General features: G+C 46.2%; 1 protein-coding gene across 4 annotated transcripts in view; it reads right to left on the bottom strand.

The window, feature by feature from the left end:
- The window catches only part of MYOZ2 (myozenin 2), a 140,744-nt gene that overhangs the window by 99,843 nt on the left and 25,875 nt on the right, over positions 1-15,026 (bottom strand). The window lies entirely within an intron of this gene.

The following is a 15,026-nucleotide window of genomic DNA, read 5'->3' as shown; positions in this document are numbered from 1 at the left end:
CAGCTAGGTCAGGAATCATATAAATTAGAATCATGCTCCATAGATAACGGTAAAGGGGCAAATCACACCTATTATAATTGTACTATGTAAATTACAAGCAACAGTAGCAATCTAAAATGCCCTGAGAACAACTTTCCTGCAAAAAGAAAGAACTATCATCTAAGAACACATTTTTTATTTACAGCTGTGAAATACTTTTGCTTTACATTTTATGCAAACCGTAACCATTAGAAAAAGGATTTCAGGGAGATTGTGTAAGCAACGCCTAGGTGCGGAGTGCTGAAGCACTGCTCTGCCTGAAACAAGGGTCAGACAGTTGAGTTACATACAACTGTAAAGAGCCCCAAAGCCATTACATATTTCTGCACAGATAAACAATATATAAAAGCTCTGAGGTTCACTGGCGTATCTATAATAGGTGCAGTGTGTGCGGTGCACACATGCCCCCGGGGTCTAGGGGGGCCCAAACTGCATAAATGTTTTCAATACTTACCCTCCCCATCATCAGCAGCAGTGCTGCAGAAAACCCTGGGAAAATGGCATGGCAGCCATTTTCCCTGTGTTTTGCGCATGAGCATTAGGAAATCACCAGAAAAATGGTTGTCGTGCCATTTTCCTGGAGACCTGTGTATGCTCCCTAGACACTGGGACAGCGCTAGGGTCTCCTAGTGCCCAGTGTCTATTGCTATGACAGCTAGAGAGCAGGGGAACTTGTGAGTGGCAGGCCCAGGTGCAAAAATATAATTTCGGCCCCCCTCCTCCACCTCAACCCAAGTTCACAATATGCCATACAGCAATGGGTGACAGGGAAAGGCAGAGGGTGACAACGGAATGCAGGGGGAGGCAGAGAGTGAAAGGGGGAGTCAGTGGATTGCCCGGAGACAGTGGTTGACAGGGGTACAAGCACAATGTCCTGCGCGGTGCAGAGAACAGGGAACATGTACCTTGGTGGGGCCAGGAACACAGCGCCTCTGCTCTCTGTGCCAGGGACTTCAACCCCTTGTACATTACTCAGTTTGGCACTCGGTTAGGCAGACTCTAACAGTGCAAGTTACACCGGTTGTGAGCTGCCTGTATTTCAGACAGCAGTGAATGATAAAAAATGTACAGCTGTCTGCTAATTAGTGTCTGTGATCATCAGTGCTGATAGGTGGCAGGTCTCACACTGATAGATGGGGCCCACACTGCTCTCTGCACTGGGCCATTCATCCAATATTGCTCAAAATGGCCTGGGGGGGAATGAGGAGCAGGAGATAACTCACTGCTGATCTGGGCAGCAGTGGGCCCCTTAGTTCTCAGGGGCCCCGGTACCAATAATAGTTCCGCCCAGACAAAGACTGCACACAGGCCTCCTGATCTCTTGATGCACCCCTTCTGAGGTTTTATCAGTGGTCTGGCCAGGGCTGGACTGCCCATCTGGCAATTTTGGCATATGCCAGAAGGGCCGATAGGCAGGTGGGCTAGTACAGTCCCACAGAATGCCAGGAAGGCCACACGCAGTGCAGCCTCCGGCCTCTGATTTAGCCGGCCCCCCCTAAACTGTGAGTTTCCATAGAAATTGGAGCATGCCATGAGTCCACGCCTTCTGATTCGCAGCATGCCCCTGTGTGCCACGTAGCCCGCTCCCGCCCAACGTGCGTTTCCATGGAAATGGGGGCATGCTGCGAGTCCACATCCCCCTGACTCACGGCACGCTGCATGCGTCTTGTCCGTACACCCCCCGGACACGTGCACGTGCCCCCCTGTGACGTGCACGCGAATTCACAATTACCAGGGTCGATTAGGAGCCCCAGTCAATCCCTGGGTCTGTCTATCCCTGTCAGGGTGTCTCCCTGACATTTAGGAAGACTCAGCAAGTACGCTTTATCTAAATACCCTCTTTCCATTACTTTGTGTGCATTATGTATGTCTATATATGATGTCTATTGACGATTTCTATCACTGTAAACGAACTTTAATATTTCAACAGAGTGATAAAGCATGGCAAGTTTAAAACTGAGTTATATATAAAACTGATTCTGAGTTAGATGGAGTGGAGCAATTAGGTCACACTGTGTATGCATCCAGATCCCATAAGCACAGAGTCACAGTTGAGATTGAGGCGCACTGGAGATGAAAGTCTCAGAAATGGGTTATAATGTATTGGGCATTCCTGAGACTTGGAGGTGGCTAAAGCTAGGTACTCACTATGCAGTCTTTTTTGGTTGAGCCAACAAACGGGCTGATTTCTCTGCCACTGGAAAATACGAATTACATTAAAAAATAAAATAGAATTAGACTGACCAATCGCATAATTAAAACTGAGTATTTCTGGACTTTTTTTACTATTTTATTGGCATTTGGCCAAAACGCTCATGCCTACATGCTACACAGTAAAACAGGCGATCAAACTATTATTGTAAATCGGATCAATAATTGTATAGTGTGTACATTGCTTAAGCGGGTGCATGGAGATGGTTCATTTTATGGGCCTGTTATGGGAGTGTTGAAGGCATGATAGTGATTTCATACAGAGACTCAGAATTGTTCCCATAGGAGGCCATATTCAGATGGTTAATCAGCTCCTGCCATAGTACTGGTGCATGTTTCAATGGTGGGACCGATGGCAGGACCATCTTAACTTATAGGCACACTGAGCAGATGCCCAGGCCCCCATGGTTCTAGGGGCGATCGAGCAGGGGTAATCTACGCCAGAGGGCCTCTGCCTCCTGGGCTGGTGCCTCTGGAGCTTCTTGGGAGTCAGGTGGAAAATGTTGCCTGGCCACACTAATTATGAATACACCCAATCAGAGTGGCCAGGCAGCATTTGCTGCATTCTCTGCCTGCCTCCAGCCAGGCAGTGAATGGCTGTCGGCTTTCTAATTGGTGGATGGTTGGAGCTTCCAGAAATCATAAAGGCAGATGTATCAAGCCTGGAGAATTGATAAAGCAGTGATAAAGAATAATAATTAATAATAATAATAATAATAATAATAATAATTTTATTTATATAGCGCTCTTTCTCCAATAGGACTCAAGGCGCTTATCAAGAAGTGATAAGTGTAAGGTAATAACGCACCAGCCAATTATTATGGCTTTGAAAAATGACAGTTAGGAGCTGATTGGCTAGTGCATTATCACCTTATACTACCTTATATTATCACCTTCTACTTATCTCTTCTTTATCACTGCTTTATCACTTCTCCATGCTTAATACATTTGCCCAAGATTGCTGACAGCCAACTGTATGGAAGCATGTGGAGAGACGGTGCAGGACCATAGGAGGGGTAAATTATGTTGTTTTTTTTTTTATTTATTTATACCCATGAATGGGTGGGAAGGGGATCCAAGTGCATTGCTTTGTCCAATGCCTTTACTGCTGTTAAGACAGCCCTGACTGATGGTGCATCTAAAGACGTACCAGGTGGTATTTGAGTATCTGAAGATGCTGACAGTGGGCGTCTCAGTCTTTTCACCTGCAGACAGGGCTGCCATCAGAAATTGTGGGGCCCAGGACTGACAAAATAGACAGGACCCCCAAGTTGGCAGCCCACATAGCAAGACACACTGTGATTATAAATACTGTCTCAATATAGAGCTTTTTCAGTGAATGCATGATAACTAGGAATAGTAGCAAGTCACACTGTGATATCAAACACTCTTCTCAAGTTCAGAACATAGCACCCCTGGGCTAGCAACATAGCACCCCTGGGCTAGCAATTTTTCTGTCCACGTGGACATCTATTGAGATCCTGTTTGAGTGGAGCGAGCCACCTCACCTGGAGCGAAGTGAGCGGACAAGGGTACACATTTTCATCTTATGAACAAGTTTAATGGTTTTCTGACACAGATTAGTAATGCTAATCCAGGGATCCCATGTTTTGAACTTGAAACCAAACACTGTCCTACCATATGGCTTATTCAGTGACCACACATTACTCAGTAATAAAAACATCTCCTACCAACCAGGGCCAGTTCTAGAACAAGTGGAGCCCAGACCAAAAATTTCCTTTGAACATATCTCAGTTTAAGCATAACGATACGTGGAGCAAGGCATGGCACATATCGAATCTTTGGGATTAGTATTTTTACCCCTCTATACTCTACACTACATTATGGACCCTTCTACATCTAACACTACACTACTGTCCCATCTATACACTACAGTAAATCATTGAGCCCTGTATACCCTACACTACATTACTAACCTTTCTATACTCTGCACTACTGATCTCTCTATACCCTACATTACTGATCTCTCTATACCCTACACTACTGACCTCTCTATACCCTACACTACAGCTTCCACTAGTACTGCCCATTATAAGGAAAGATACATTATTGCCACAGTGTAGCTCCAAAGTAGGTATTATAGTAATTGTACCATCTCTGTTGAGGATCACTGCACCAATCATGCAATGGAAGATGGTAGATCCAAGTAAGCTAAAGGACCTCCATGTGACCCGCCTACTTCTCATGAGGGGGTGGATTCAGTGCACAGGTGGATGGTTAGGTTGTGGCACTACGATCCAGCACTTCAGGGGAGGTTAGGGTTAGGCTGCAGGAGTAGGATCCAGCTAGGGGCATATCTACTCCTTGGCCAGGATGGCAGTTGCCAGGGGCATCGAGCCAAAGGGGGGGCGCTGCCATCCGCGGCCAGGGGTTAGACGCTCTGATGTGACATGGCCCTCCCTGCATCCACAATTAGAAAAAGACGTGACCGCATTCGCAATCGTAGCTGCAGCTACAGAGAGCTCTGCCAAGCAGTGCTCTCTGTATACAGAATGCATGCCGCCCAGCTGCTGCAGATTCCTTCGGCCTTACAGCAGCTCCCGGTCTAGTTCCTGTCAGGGTGAGATATATCTGTCTGTTTAGATGCATATATATATAAAAGCAATAATGTCAATGTGAAAACTAACATACTGGTGAAAAAATATCAGTATAACAAGGAATTATTAGCATAATAAAATTGTGTAAGATTGTTGATAACATTCAATGTAATTATTAACCAGTCTTATTATAAATTCCCACTGATTTTATATAATGTAACAGATTTGATGTAAAATGTATCCAAGTTAAAAAAAAATCTAAGTTTGACTGGGAGCGGTGAAAATAAATAAGGTCCTATGTACTCTTATTAAGATACATATACATATACATATATATATATAATAATTGAGAGCATCTTGTTAGAAGCCTTTTATGTTGGCCCATGGTGGAGGTGTTCACGAATTGGTCAATTATAATTTTCTAATAGTAGAAGTATGATCTCCATTCCAAATGTTGAATACAGTATATATCATGTCTGACAATATAGTGCCGATGCCATTTATAACTAACTAGGTGACTCATTGCGCACTACGGGCGCTCTTCACATCGTCGTAAGGGGCTACGCCCCCTTAACCCTTGCACGCCCTTGTGGCGTGCAATATTTTTATTATATGGAGTATTATCTCCAATCATAATTGTGTGAGGGGTTAAATATTGCACGGACAAAGGGCGTGCAATGGTTAAGGGGTCACAGCCCCTTGCAACGGCGTGAACAGTGCACGCAGGGCCTGATTAATCACCTAGTAGGCACTGTAGTTGGGGGAGTGGTGGGTGCGGGGGAGACGCGGATGGGGTCCGGGGGTGCTGCAGGTGGGGGACTTGTGGTTGCAGGGGTGCCGTGGGTGGGGGAGGGGTTGGTACTGTGGTGCCATGGGTGGGGGAGGGCCCGGTGCGTGGGTGCCATGGGTGGAGGAGGGGGGCCGGAGCCACTGCGGGTGGGGGAGGAGCGGTTGCGGGGCTTCCACAGTTGGGGGAGGGGTGGGTGCAGTGGTGCCATGGGTGGGGAAGGGGCAGGTGCAGGTGTGCTGCGGGTGGGAGTCCGGAGCCACAACGGGTTGTGGAGGGGGCGGGGGGTGGCACTGCTCACCCACTGCACTGCACAGCACTGTCACCTTTTACATTGATTCAGCGTCCAGACATTACCCTCCGTGATATCACCCACTCTATCCGTTACATTAGCCATCTCGGGGCTTCCAGGCCGGCAGCCGAGGTGCTGTGTTGCGGAGTCAGGGCCTTTGGGGATCTGGGTGCGGCTGTGGTGGGGAGGCACTTCTTTGACATCACTTGCAGAGAAGGCTCCGTGGACTGGGTGTGATAGACCTGCCAATAACCCAATGAGAGCTCCTAGCCACGCCCAGCGTTATCCACAGAGTGACAGATCTGGGCTATTATATAGGAGATAATTAATATTTGAGTAAAGTGGCTTGCAAATAATAAAAGGCTCTATTATATGTATATTCTAAGTCCATTTCTAGTGCGTGTAAACTGATATATATTGTCAGTACCCACAGCGTCTGACTCTGAAGGCCCTTCATCTTTAATACCACTGAGCTGAAAACAGTTTCAGATAATAACAATGTTGTACAATGTAAAACCTGAGGTCAGAATATAGGTAAGGCGGTCGCCAGGAGGGCCCCACATATTGAGGGCCCTTACACTACTTCAAATGTCTTGACCTGTACCACTCTGTACCCGCCCATGCCCACGCCATGTGCAAGCAGCCGAGCATAGAGAGGGAAGCCAGCATTGCAGTACAGGCTCTCCACGCTCTTAGCGTCTGTCAGCAAGAGGAGAGTTCGCCACACTCTGCTTATATCATCCACGGCTCCACAGGAAAGTTCTCTGTGAGCACATCTTCTGGACCCCGGCATCATTAATAGGGAAAGTTAGGGATAGCTGTAGCACCTACTTTATTCTAAAGTGTCAGTTAGGCTCCTTACAATTCATAATATAAACAATCCTTGTACACACACAGATGACCCGGCCAAATCAATGCCACTCCTAGGACGTCTGTGAGTGAACAATCATTCAGGCGCACCACTATTTAAAAATGTAACAAAAAGTGTCCCAATTACAAAAAAAAAAAAGGGACCATTAATTCTATACTAATTGCCTCTTATTGAAAACAAGCTGCTCCCACTTTATAGCTAGAAGTAAACTATAAGTGAATGCCAGATATATTGTAGAGAGAGCGCTAGGCACCTGCAATATCTATTATTCAGTTGTGCAGTTTCAAATGATAATTATGCCAACATAAGCATATACAAGAGAGTGCATAAAAATTAATTTAAGAACAATTTATTACACATAAAAAGCTAAATATTATATTCCTTGACGAGCTTTTGTGTTAATTACTTATTCACATACATGAAAACACCTAAAAAGCTACATAAGCAATATATTATAAAAGTAGCTATTGGGACAGTCCTTAGTATCCAACTCCAATGAGATACATACTGTATGTTTCCACTCTTTATAGAAAAAATGTTACTTTGTATCTAGAAACCGTATAGTTAGTATCTCTGTACCATTACTGTGTCCAGAATCCGATTCTAGTAATAAACTGTTGGCTAGTTGGAAATAATAAACAACAGCTGATGCTGTATTTTTGTATACCAGAGTTTAGAATAAGAATTCTGTGCAGTTGTAGAGCTCACCTCCCCATCACCAGAGATCCAAATATTGTGCTCCGGAAAAAAGCAGTGCCCGGCTGCGGCGGCACGCCGCTGGATGTTCCCCTGCCGGAGTCGCGTATTTCCCGGAGTGATTGGAGCTTCACGCTCTGGCCTCAGTACTTCCGATTAGAGGGTGAGGGAGCGGATCCCGGCTGCGGCTGCATGCCACTCAGCTTCTCCTCGTCGGTGCTGTTTAGGGAGCTCCTCACCGAGATATATATTGGAGATGCTCTGGCAGGATAGCGGATACAGCGATCCCAAGCATAAGTGTTCCCAGATAGGATGTAGAAGTGTCCTTAACGCGTTTCTCCGTTATGACAATCGAACGGTTTCATCAGAAGGTACATCCTATTTGGGAACACTTATGCTTGGGATCGCTGTATCCGCTATCCTGCCAGAGCATCTCCAATATATATCTCGGTGAGGAGCTCCCTAAGCAGCACCGAGGATAAGCTGAGCGGTGTGCAGCCGCAGCCGGGAGTCGCTCCCTCACCCTCTAATCGGAAGTACTGAGGCCAGAGCGTGAAGCTCCAATCACTCCGGGAAATACGCGACTCCGGCAGGGGAACATCCTGCGGCGTGCCGCTGCAGCCGGGCACTGCTTTTTTCCGGAGCACAATATTTGGATCTCTGGTGATGGGGAGGTGAGCTCTACAACTGCACAGAATTCTTCTTCTAAACTCTGGTATACAAAAATACAGCATCAGCTGTTGTTTATTATTTCCAACTAGCCAACAGTTTATTACTAGAACCGGATTCTGGACACAGTAATGGTACAGAGATACTAACTATACGGTTTCTAGATACAAAGTAAAAAAATTTCTATAAAGAGTGGAAACATATGTATCTCATTGGAGTTGGATACTAAGGACTGTCCCAATAGCTACTTTTATAATATATTGCTTATGTAGCTTTTTAGGTGTTTTCATGTATGTGAATAAGTAATTAACACAAAAGCTCGTCAAGGAATATAATATTTAGCTTTTTATGTGTAATAAATTGTTCTTAAATTAAGTTTTTATGCACTCTCTTGTATATGCTTATGTTGGCATAATTATCATTTGAAACTGCACAACTGAATAATAGATATTGCAGGTGCCTATCCTTACAATTCATCCTGGATGAGCTATTTACATTACCACTGTTGTTCGCCTTTTTTGTTTGCCTATGATTAATTAATCTCCTATATAATAACCCAGATCTGTCACTCTGTGACTGTGTGGCTAATGCTGGGCGTGGCTAGGAGCTCTCATTGGGTTAGCGGCAGGTCTATCACACCCAGTCCACAGCTGATTGGGCGAGAAACACCCTCCCACACACGTTACATCCAATGGGAGGCTCTGCCCTTTAGGTGCTGTGTGTTCCCAGAGCAGGATTAACAATGGGGCTGATGGAGCTGCAGCACCAGGTCCACACCCCAAAATAGGCCCACTGCATCTGCAGCAATATACCCTCCAACAATTTACACATAAAAATCGGTACAAATTCGAAAAGGGGGCATGACCACGGGTAAAGTGTAGTGGCCACGCCCCCTTTCCTGTACTTTTAATGGAAGTTTGGAGAGTCAAAAATCGGTACAGACCATAAAAAAAGTTACTGTACTTGGCAAAAAGGTACAGTTGGAGTGTATGCCACTGCATCTGCAGCAAGTCTCTGCGCTGTAGATAGGGGGGGGGGGGTAAATCCTTTTACTGCAGCGTCCTATGTCCTGCTGTCAGTCCGCCTGCCCCCTCCAGCATCAACAATCCCCACTCCCTAGCTGCGGCGGGGTGTGGTATAGTTCATAGACAGTTAAAAGACAGACAGTCATTAGTCAGACACTATATGGTCAACGGTCAAAAGTCATACAGAGTCAATATTCATACAGTCAAAAGTCAGATAGGGTCAAAAGTCAGACAAGGTGAAAAGTCAGACAAGGTGAAAAGTCAGACAGGGTCAAAAGTCAGACAGGGTCAAAAGTCAGACAGGGTCAAAAGTCAGACAGTCAAAAGTCCGACAGGGTCAAAAGTCAGACAGTCAAAAGTCCGACAGGGTCAAAAGTCAGACACAAATTTTTTTTTTTTTTTTGTGTGTTTTTAAACCTTTTTAACCCAAATTTGGGGAAATTCGTCCCCTCGCGGGCTCGCTACGATCGCCATGCTTTGGGCTCGGTGTCTCGCTTTGCTCGCCACAACTTTCCTAAATGGTAATAGTTTGTGACATGGATAGTAAATGAGGCAAAAGTTGTAAAAAACACAGAAGAAAAATAAAACATTTTTTTTTGGTGTCGGACTTTTAACCCTGTCGGACTTTTGACCCTATCGGACTTTTGACTGTCTGACTTTTGACCCTGTCTGACTTTTGACTGTCGATCATATGGTGTCTAACTAATGACTGCCTATCTTTTAACTGTCTGTCTATAGTCACAAACCCGCTGCGGCGCAGGTGGAACAAAAACTGCTGCGGCCACTGGCATAGATGTGTGTGAAAGCAGCGCAGTGGAAGGCTTTCATAGCCCTCCCTGCACCGCATACTCTCTGTGCCCTGGAGCCTCCTCTGCACACGATGTCACAGAAGTGCCTCCCCGCCACAGCCACGCCCAGATCCCCAGAGGCCCTGACTCCATAACACAGCACCTGGGCTGCCGGCCTGGAATCACCGAGATGGTTAATGTAACGGATAGAGTGGGTGATATTGCAGAGGGTAATGTCTGGACGCTGAATCAATGTAAAAGGTGACAGTGCTGTGTAGCGCAGTGGGTGTACAGTGTCACTGACACTGCACAGCACTCTCACCTTTTACATTGATTCAGCGAGTCAGTCAGTTCTGCCAGCCAGTCACTATTGTTAGCGCCGGTGTACCAATGCGCCGCATTACATGGAAGTAGACACACTAAATAAACTACAGCTGCCAGCAGCCCTTAGCACATGAGCATTCCGGCGTTAAGGGCTGCTGGGGGCTGTAGTGTATTGAGTGCATCTTCTTCCCTGTAATGCAGCGCATTGGGACACCGGCACTAACAATAGTGACTGGCTGCTTGGCTGCTGTGCGAGTCTCTGGGAGAGCCACTGCCAAAGGGAGGACAGCAGCTTAGCTGCTTCCTGGAGGAGAAGCAGGTGAAGCATTACCCTCCCCCACTTGCAGTAACTCCGGGCCCCATCCGTGGTACCCCCGCACCCCTCCTCCACCACCTGCGGTGGCTCCGGTCAACCTCCCCCACCCGCAGCTCCCCTGCACCTGCCCCAGGCCCAGCCCATACTCCCCTGGGGAGCGACAGAATCCACAGGGTGGGGGCAGCACCTTACCATGCTTGCCCTCCCCTGTTGGCAGGCAGGGCAAAACCTCCCCCCAGCCCACTACTCACAGTGGTCTAATCACTGGCCCTCCCAGCGCATCCCTCCTGGTACCAGTATACAAGCTATCCCCCTCCATCTTACACAGGTTTAAGCCAGCACTCCTCGGCCAGCAACCAACCACCTCCCACCAGACAAGTGGGCTGGCCGCCCCGTCAGTGCCCAACTAGAGATGAGCGGGTTCGGTTCCTCGGAATCCGAACCCGCCCGAACTTCAGCTTTTTTTACACGGATCCGAGCGACTCGGATCTTCCCGCCTTGCTCGGTTAACCCGAGCGCGCCCGAACGTCATCATGACGCCGTCGGATTCTCGCGAGGCTCGGATTCTATCGCGAGACTCGGATTCTATATAAGGAGCCGCGCGTCGCCGCCATTTTCACACGTGCATTGAGATTGATAGGGAGAGGACGTGGCTGGCGTCCTCTCCATTTAGATTAGAAGAGAGAGAGTGAGATTGAGACAGAGACACTTGATTTACTGGAGCTTAGGAGTACTAGAGAGTGCAGAGTTTACTAGTGACTGACCACTGACCAGTGACCACCAGTGCAGTTTTATTTAATATAATCCGTTCTCTGCCTGAAAAAAACGATACACAGTGACTCAGTCACATACCATATCTGTGTGCTCACTGTGCTCAGCCCAGTGTGCTGCATCATCTATGTATAATATCTGACTGTGCTCACACAGCTTAATTGTGGGGGAGACTGGGGAGCAGTTATAGGTTATAGCAGGAGCCAGGAGTACATATTATTAAAATTAAACAGTGCACACTTTTGCTGCAGGAGTGCCACTGCCAGTGTGACTGACCAGTGACCTGACCACACTGACCACCAGTATAGTATACTATATTGTGATTGCCTGAAAAAGTTAAACACTCGTCATGTGACTTGTGTGGTGTTTTTTTATTTATTCTATAAAAAACTCATTCTGCTGACAGACAGTGTCCAGCAGGTCCGTCATTATATAATATATACCTGTCCGGCTGCAGTAGTGATATATATATATTTTTTATATCATTATTTATCATCCAGTCGCAGCAGACACAGTACGGTAGTTCACGGCTGTAGCTACCTCTGTGTCGGCACTCGGCAGTCCATCCATAATTGTATACCACCTACCCGTGGTTTTTTTTTCTTTCTTCTTTATACATACTACATCTCATTATCATCCAGTCTATATTAGCAGCAGACACAGTACAGTACGGTAGTCCACGGCTGTAGCTACCTCTGTGTCGGCACTCGGCAGTCCGTCCATAATTGTATACCACCTACCCGTGGTTTTTTTTTCTTTCTTCTTTATACATACATACTACATCTCATTATCAACCAGTCTATATTAGCAGCAGACACAGTACAGTACGGTAGTCCACGGCTGTAGCTACCTCTGTGTCGGCACTCGGCAGTCCGTCCATAATTGTATACCACCTACCCGTGGTTTTTTTTTCTTTCTTCTTTATACATACATACTACATCTCATTATCAACCAGTCTATATTAGCAGCAGACACAGTACAGTACGGTAGTCCACGGCTGTAGCTACCTCTGTGTCGGCACTCGGCAGTCCATCCATAATTGTATACCACCTACCCGTGGTTTTTTTTTCTTTCTTCTTTATACATACTACATCTCATTATCATCCAGTCTATATTAGCAGCAGACACAGTACAGTACGGTAGTCCACGGCTGTAGCTACCTCTGTATCGGCACTCGGCAGTCCATCCATAATTGTATACCACCTACCCGTGGTTTTTTTTTCTTTCTTCTTTATACATACTACATCTCATTATCATCCAGTCTATATTAGCAGCAGACACAGTACAGTACGGTAGTCCACGGCTGTAGCTACCTCTGTGTCGGCACTCGGCAGTCCGTCCATAATTGTATACCTCCTACCCGTGGTTTTTTTTTCTTTCTTCTTTATACATACATACTACATCTCATTATCATCCAGTCTATATTAGCAGCAGACACAGTACAGTACGGTAGTCCACGGCTGTAGCTACCTCTGTGTCGGCACTCGGCAGTCCGTCCATAATTGTATACCACCTACCCGTGGTTTTTTTTTCTTTCTTCTTTATACATACATACTACATCTCATTATCAACCAGTCTATATTAGCAGCAGACACAGTACAGTACGGTAGTCCACGGCTGTAGCTACCTCTGTGTCGGCACTCAGCAGTCCATCCATAATTGTATACCAGCTACCCGTGGTTTTTTTTTCTTTCTTCTTTATACATACTACATCTCATTATCATCCAGTCTATATTAGCAGCAGACACAGTACAGTACGGTAGTCCACGGCTGTAGCTACCTCTGTGTCGGCACTCGGCAGTCCGTCCATAATTGTATACCACCTACCCGTGGTTTTTTTTTCTTTCTTCTTTATACATACTACATCTCATTATCATCCAGTCTATATTAGCAGCAGACACAGTACAGTACGGTAGTCCACGGCTGTAGCTACCTCTGTGTCGGCACTCGGCAGTCCATCCATAACTGTATACCACCTACCCGTGGTTTTTTTTTTTTCTTTCTTCTTTATACATACTACATCTCATTATCATCCAGTCTATATTAGCAGCAGACACAGTACAGTACGGTAGTCCACGGCTGTAGCTACCTCTGTGTCGGCACTCGGCAGTCCGTCCATAATTGTATACCACCTACCCGTGGTTTTTTTTTTCTTTCTTCTTTATACATACATACTACATCTCATTATCATCCAGTCTATATTAGCAGCAGACACAGTACAGTACGGTAGTCCACGGCTGTAGCTACCTCTATGTCGGTACTCGGCAGTCCGTCCATAATTGTATACCACCTACCCGTGGTTTTTTTTTCTTTCTTCTTTATACATACATACTACATCTCATTATCAACCAGTCTATATTAGCAGCAGACACAGTACAGTACGGTAGTCCACGGCTGTAGCTACCTCTGTGTCGGCACTCGGCAGTCCATCCATAATTGTATACCACCTACCCGTGGTTTTTTTTTCTTTCTTCTTTATACATACATACTACATCTCATTATCAACCAGTCTATATTAGCAGCAGACACAGTACAGTACGGTAGTCCACGGCTGTAGCTACCTCTGTGTCGGCACTCGGCAGTCCATCCATAATTGTATACCACCTACCCGTGGTTTTTTTTTCTTTCTTCTTTATACATACTACATCTCATTATCATCCAGTCTATATTAGCAGCAGACACAGTACAGTACGGTAGTCCACGGCTGTAGCTACCTCTGTGTCGGCACTCGGCAGTCCATCCATAATTGTATACTAGTATCCATCCATCTCCATTGTTTACCTGAGGTGCCTTTTAGTTGTGCCTATTAAAATATGGAGAACAAAAATGTTGAGGTTCCAAAATTAGGGAAAGATCAAGATCCACTTCCACTTCGTGCTGAAGCTGCTGCCACTAGTCATGGCCGAGACTATGAAATGCCAGCAACGTCGTCTGCCAAGGCCGATGCCCAATGTCATAGTACAGAGCATGTCAAATCCAAAACACCAAATATCAGTAAAAAAAGGACTCCAAAACCTAAAATAAAATTGTCGGAGGAGAAGCGTAAACTTGCCAATATGCCATTTACCACACGGAGTGGCAAGGAACGGCTGAGGCCCTGGCCTATGTTCATGGCTAGTGGTTCAGCTTCACATGAGGATGGAAGCACTCAGCCTCTCGCTAGAAAAATGAAAAGACTCAAGCTGGAAAAAACACAGCAAAGAACTGTGCGTTCTTCGAAATCCCAAATCCACAAGGAGAGTCCAATTGTGTCGGTTGCGATGCCTGACCTTCCCAACACTGGACGTGAAGAGCATGCGCCTTCCACCATTTGCACGCCCCCTGCAAGTGCTGGAAGGAGCACCCGCAGTCCAGTTCCTGATAGTCAGATTGAAGATGTCAGTGTTGAAGTACACCAGGATGAGGAGGATATGGGTGTTGCTGGCGCTGGGGAGGAAATTGACCAGGAGGATTCTGATGGTGAGGTGGTTTGTTTAAGTCAGGCACCCGGGGAGACACCTGTTGTCCGTGGGAGGAATAGGGCCGTTGACATGCCTGGTGAAAATACCAAAAAAATCAGCTCTTCGGTGTGGAAGTATTTCACCAGAAATGCGGACAACATTTGTCAAGCCGTGTGTTCCCTTTGTCAAGCTGTAATAAGTAGGGGTAAGGACGTTAACCACCTCGGAACATCCTCCCT

The sequence above is a fragment of the Pseudophryne corroboree genome, chromosome 1 (assembly GCF_028390025.1).
Source record: "Pseudophryne corroboree isolate aPseCor3 chromosome 1, aPseCor3.hap2, whole genome shotgun sequence".
NCBI classification, from domain to species: domain Eukaryota; kingdom Metazoa; phylum Chordata; class Amphibia; order Anura; family Myobatrachidae; genus Pseudophryne; species Pseudophryne corroboree.
The sequence above is the reverse complement of the archived record's forward strand: the minus strand, read 5'-3'. Positions and strand labels throughout refer to the sequence as shown.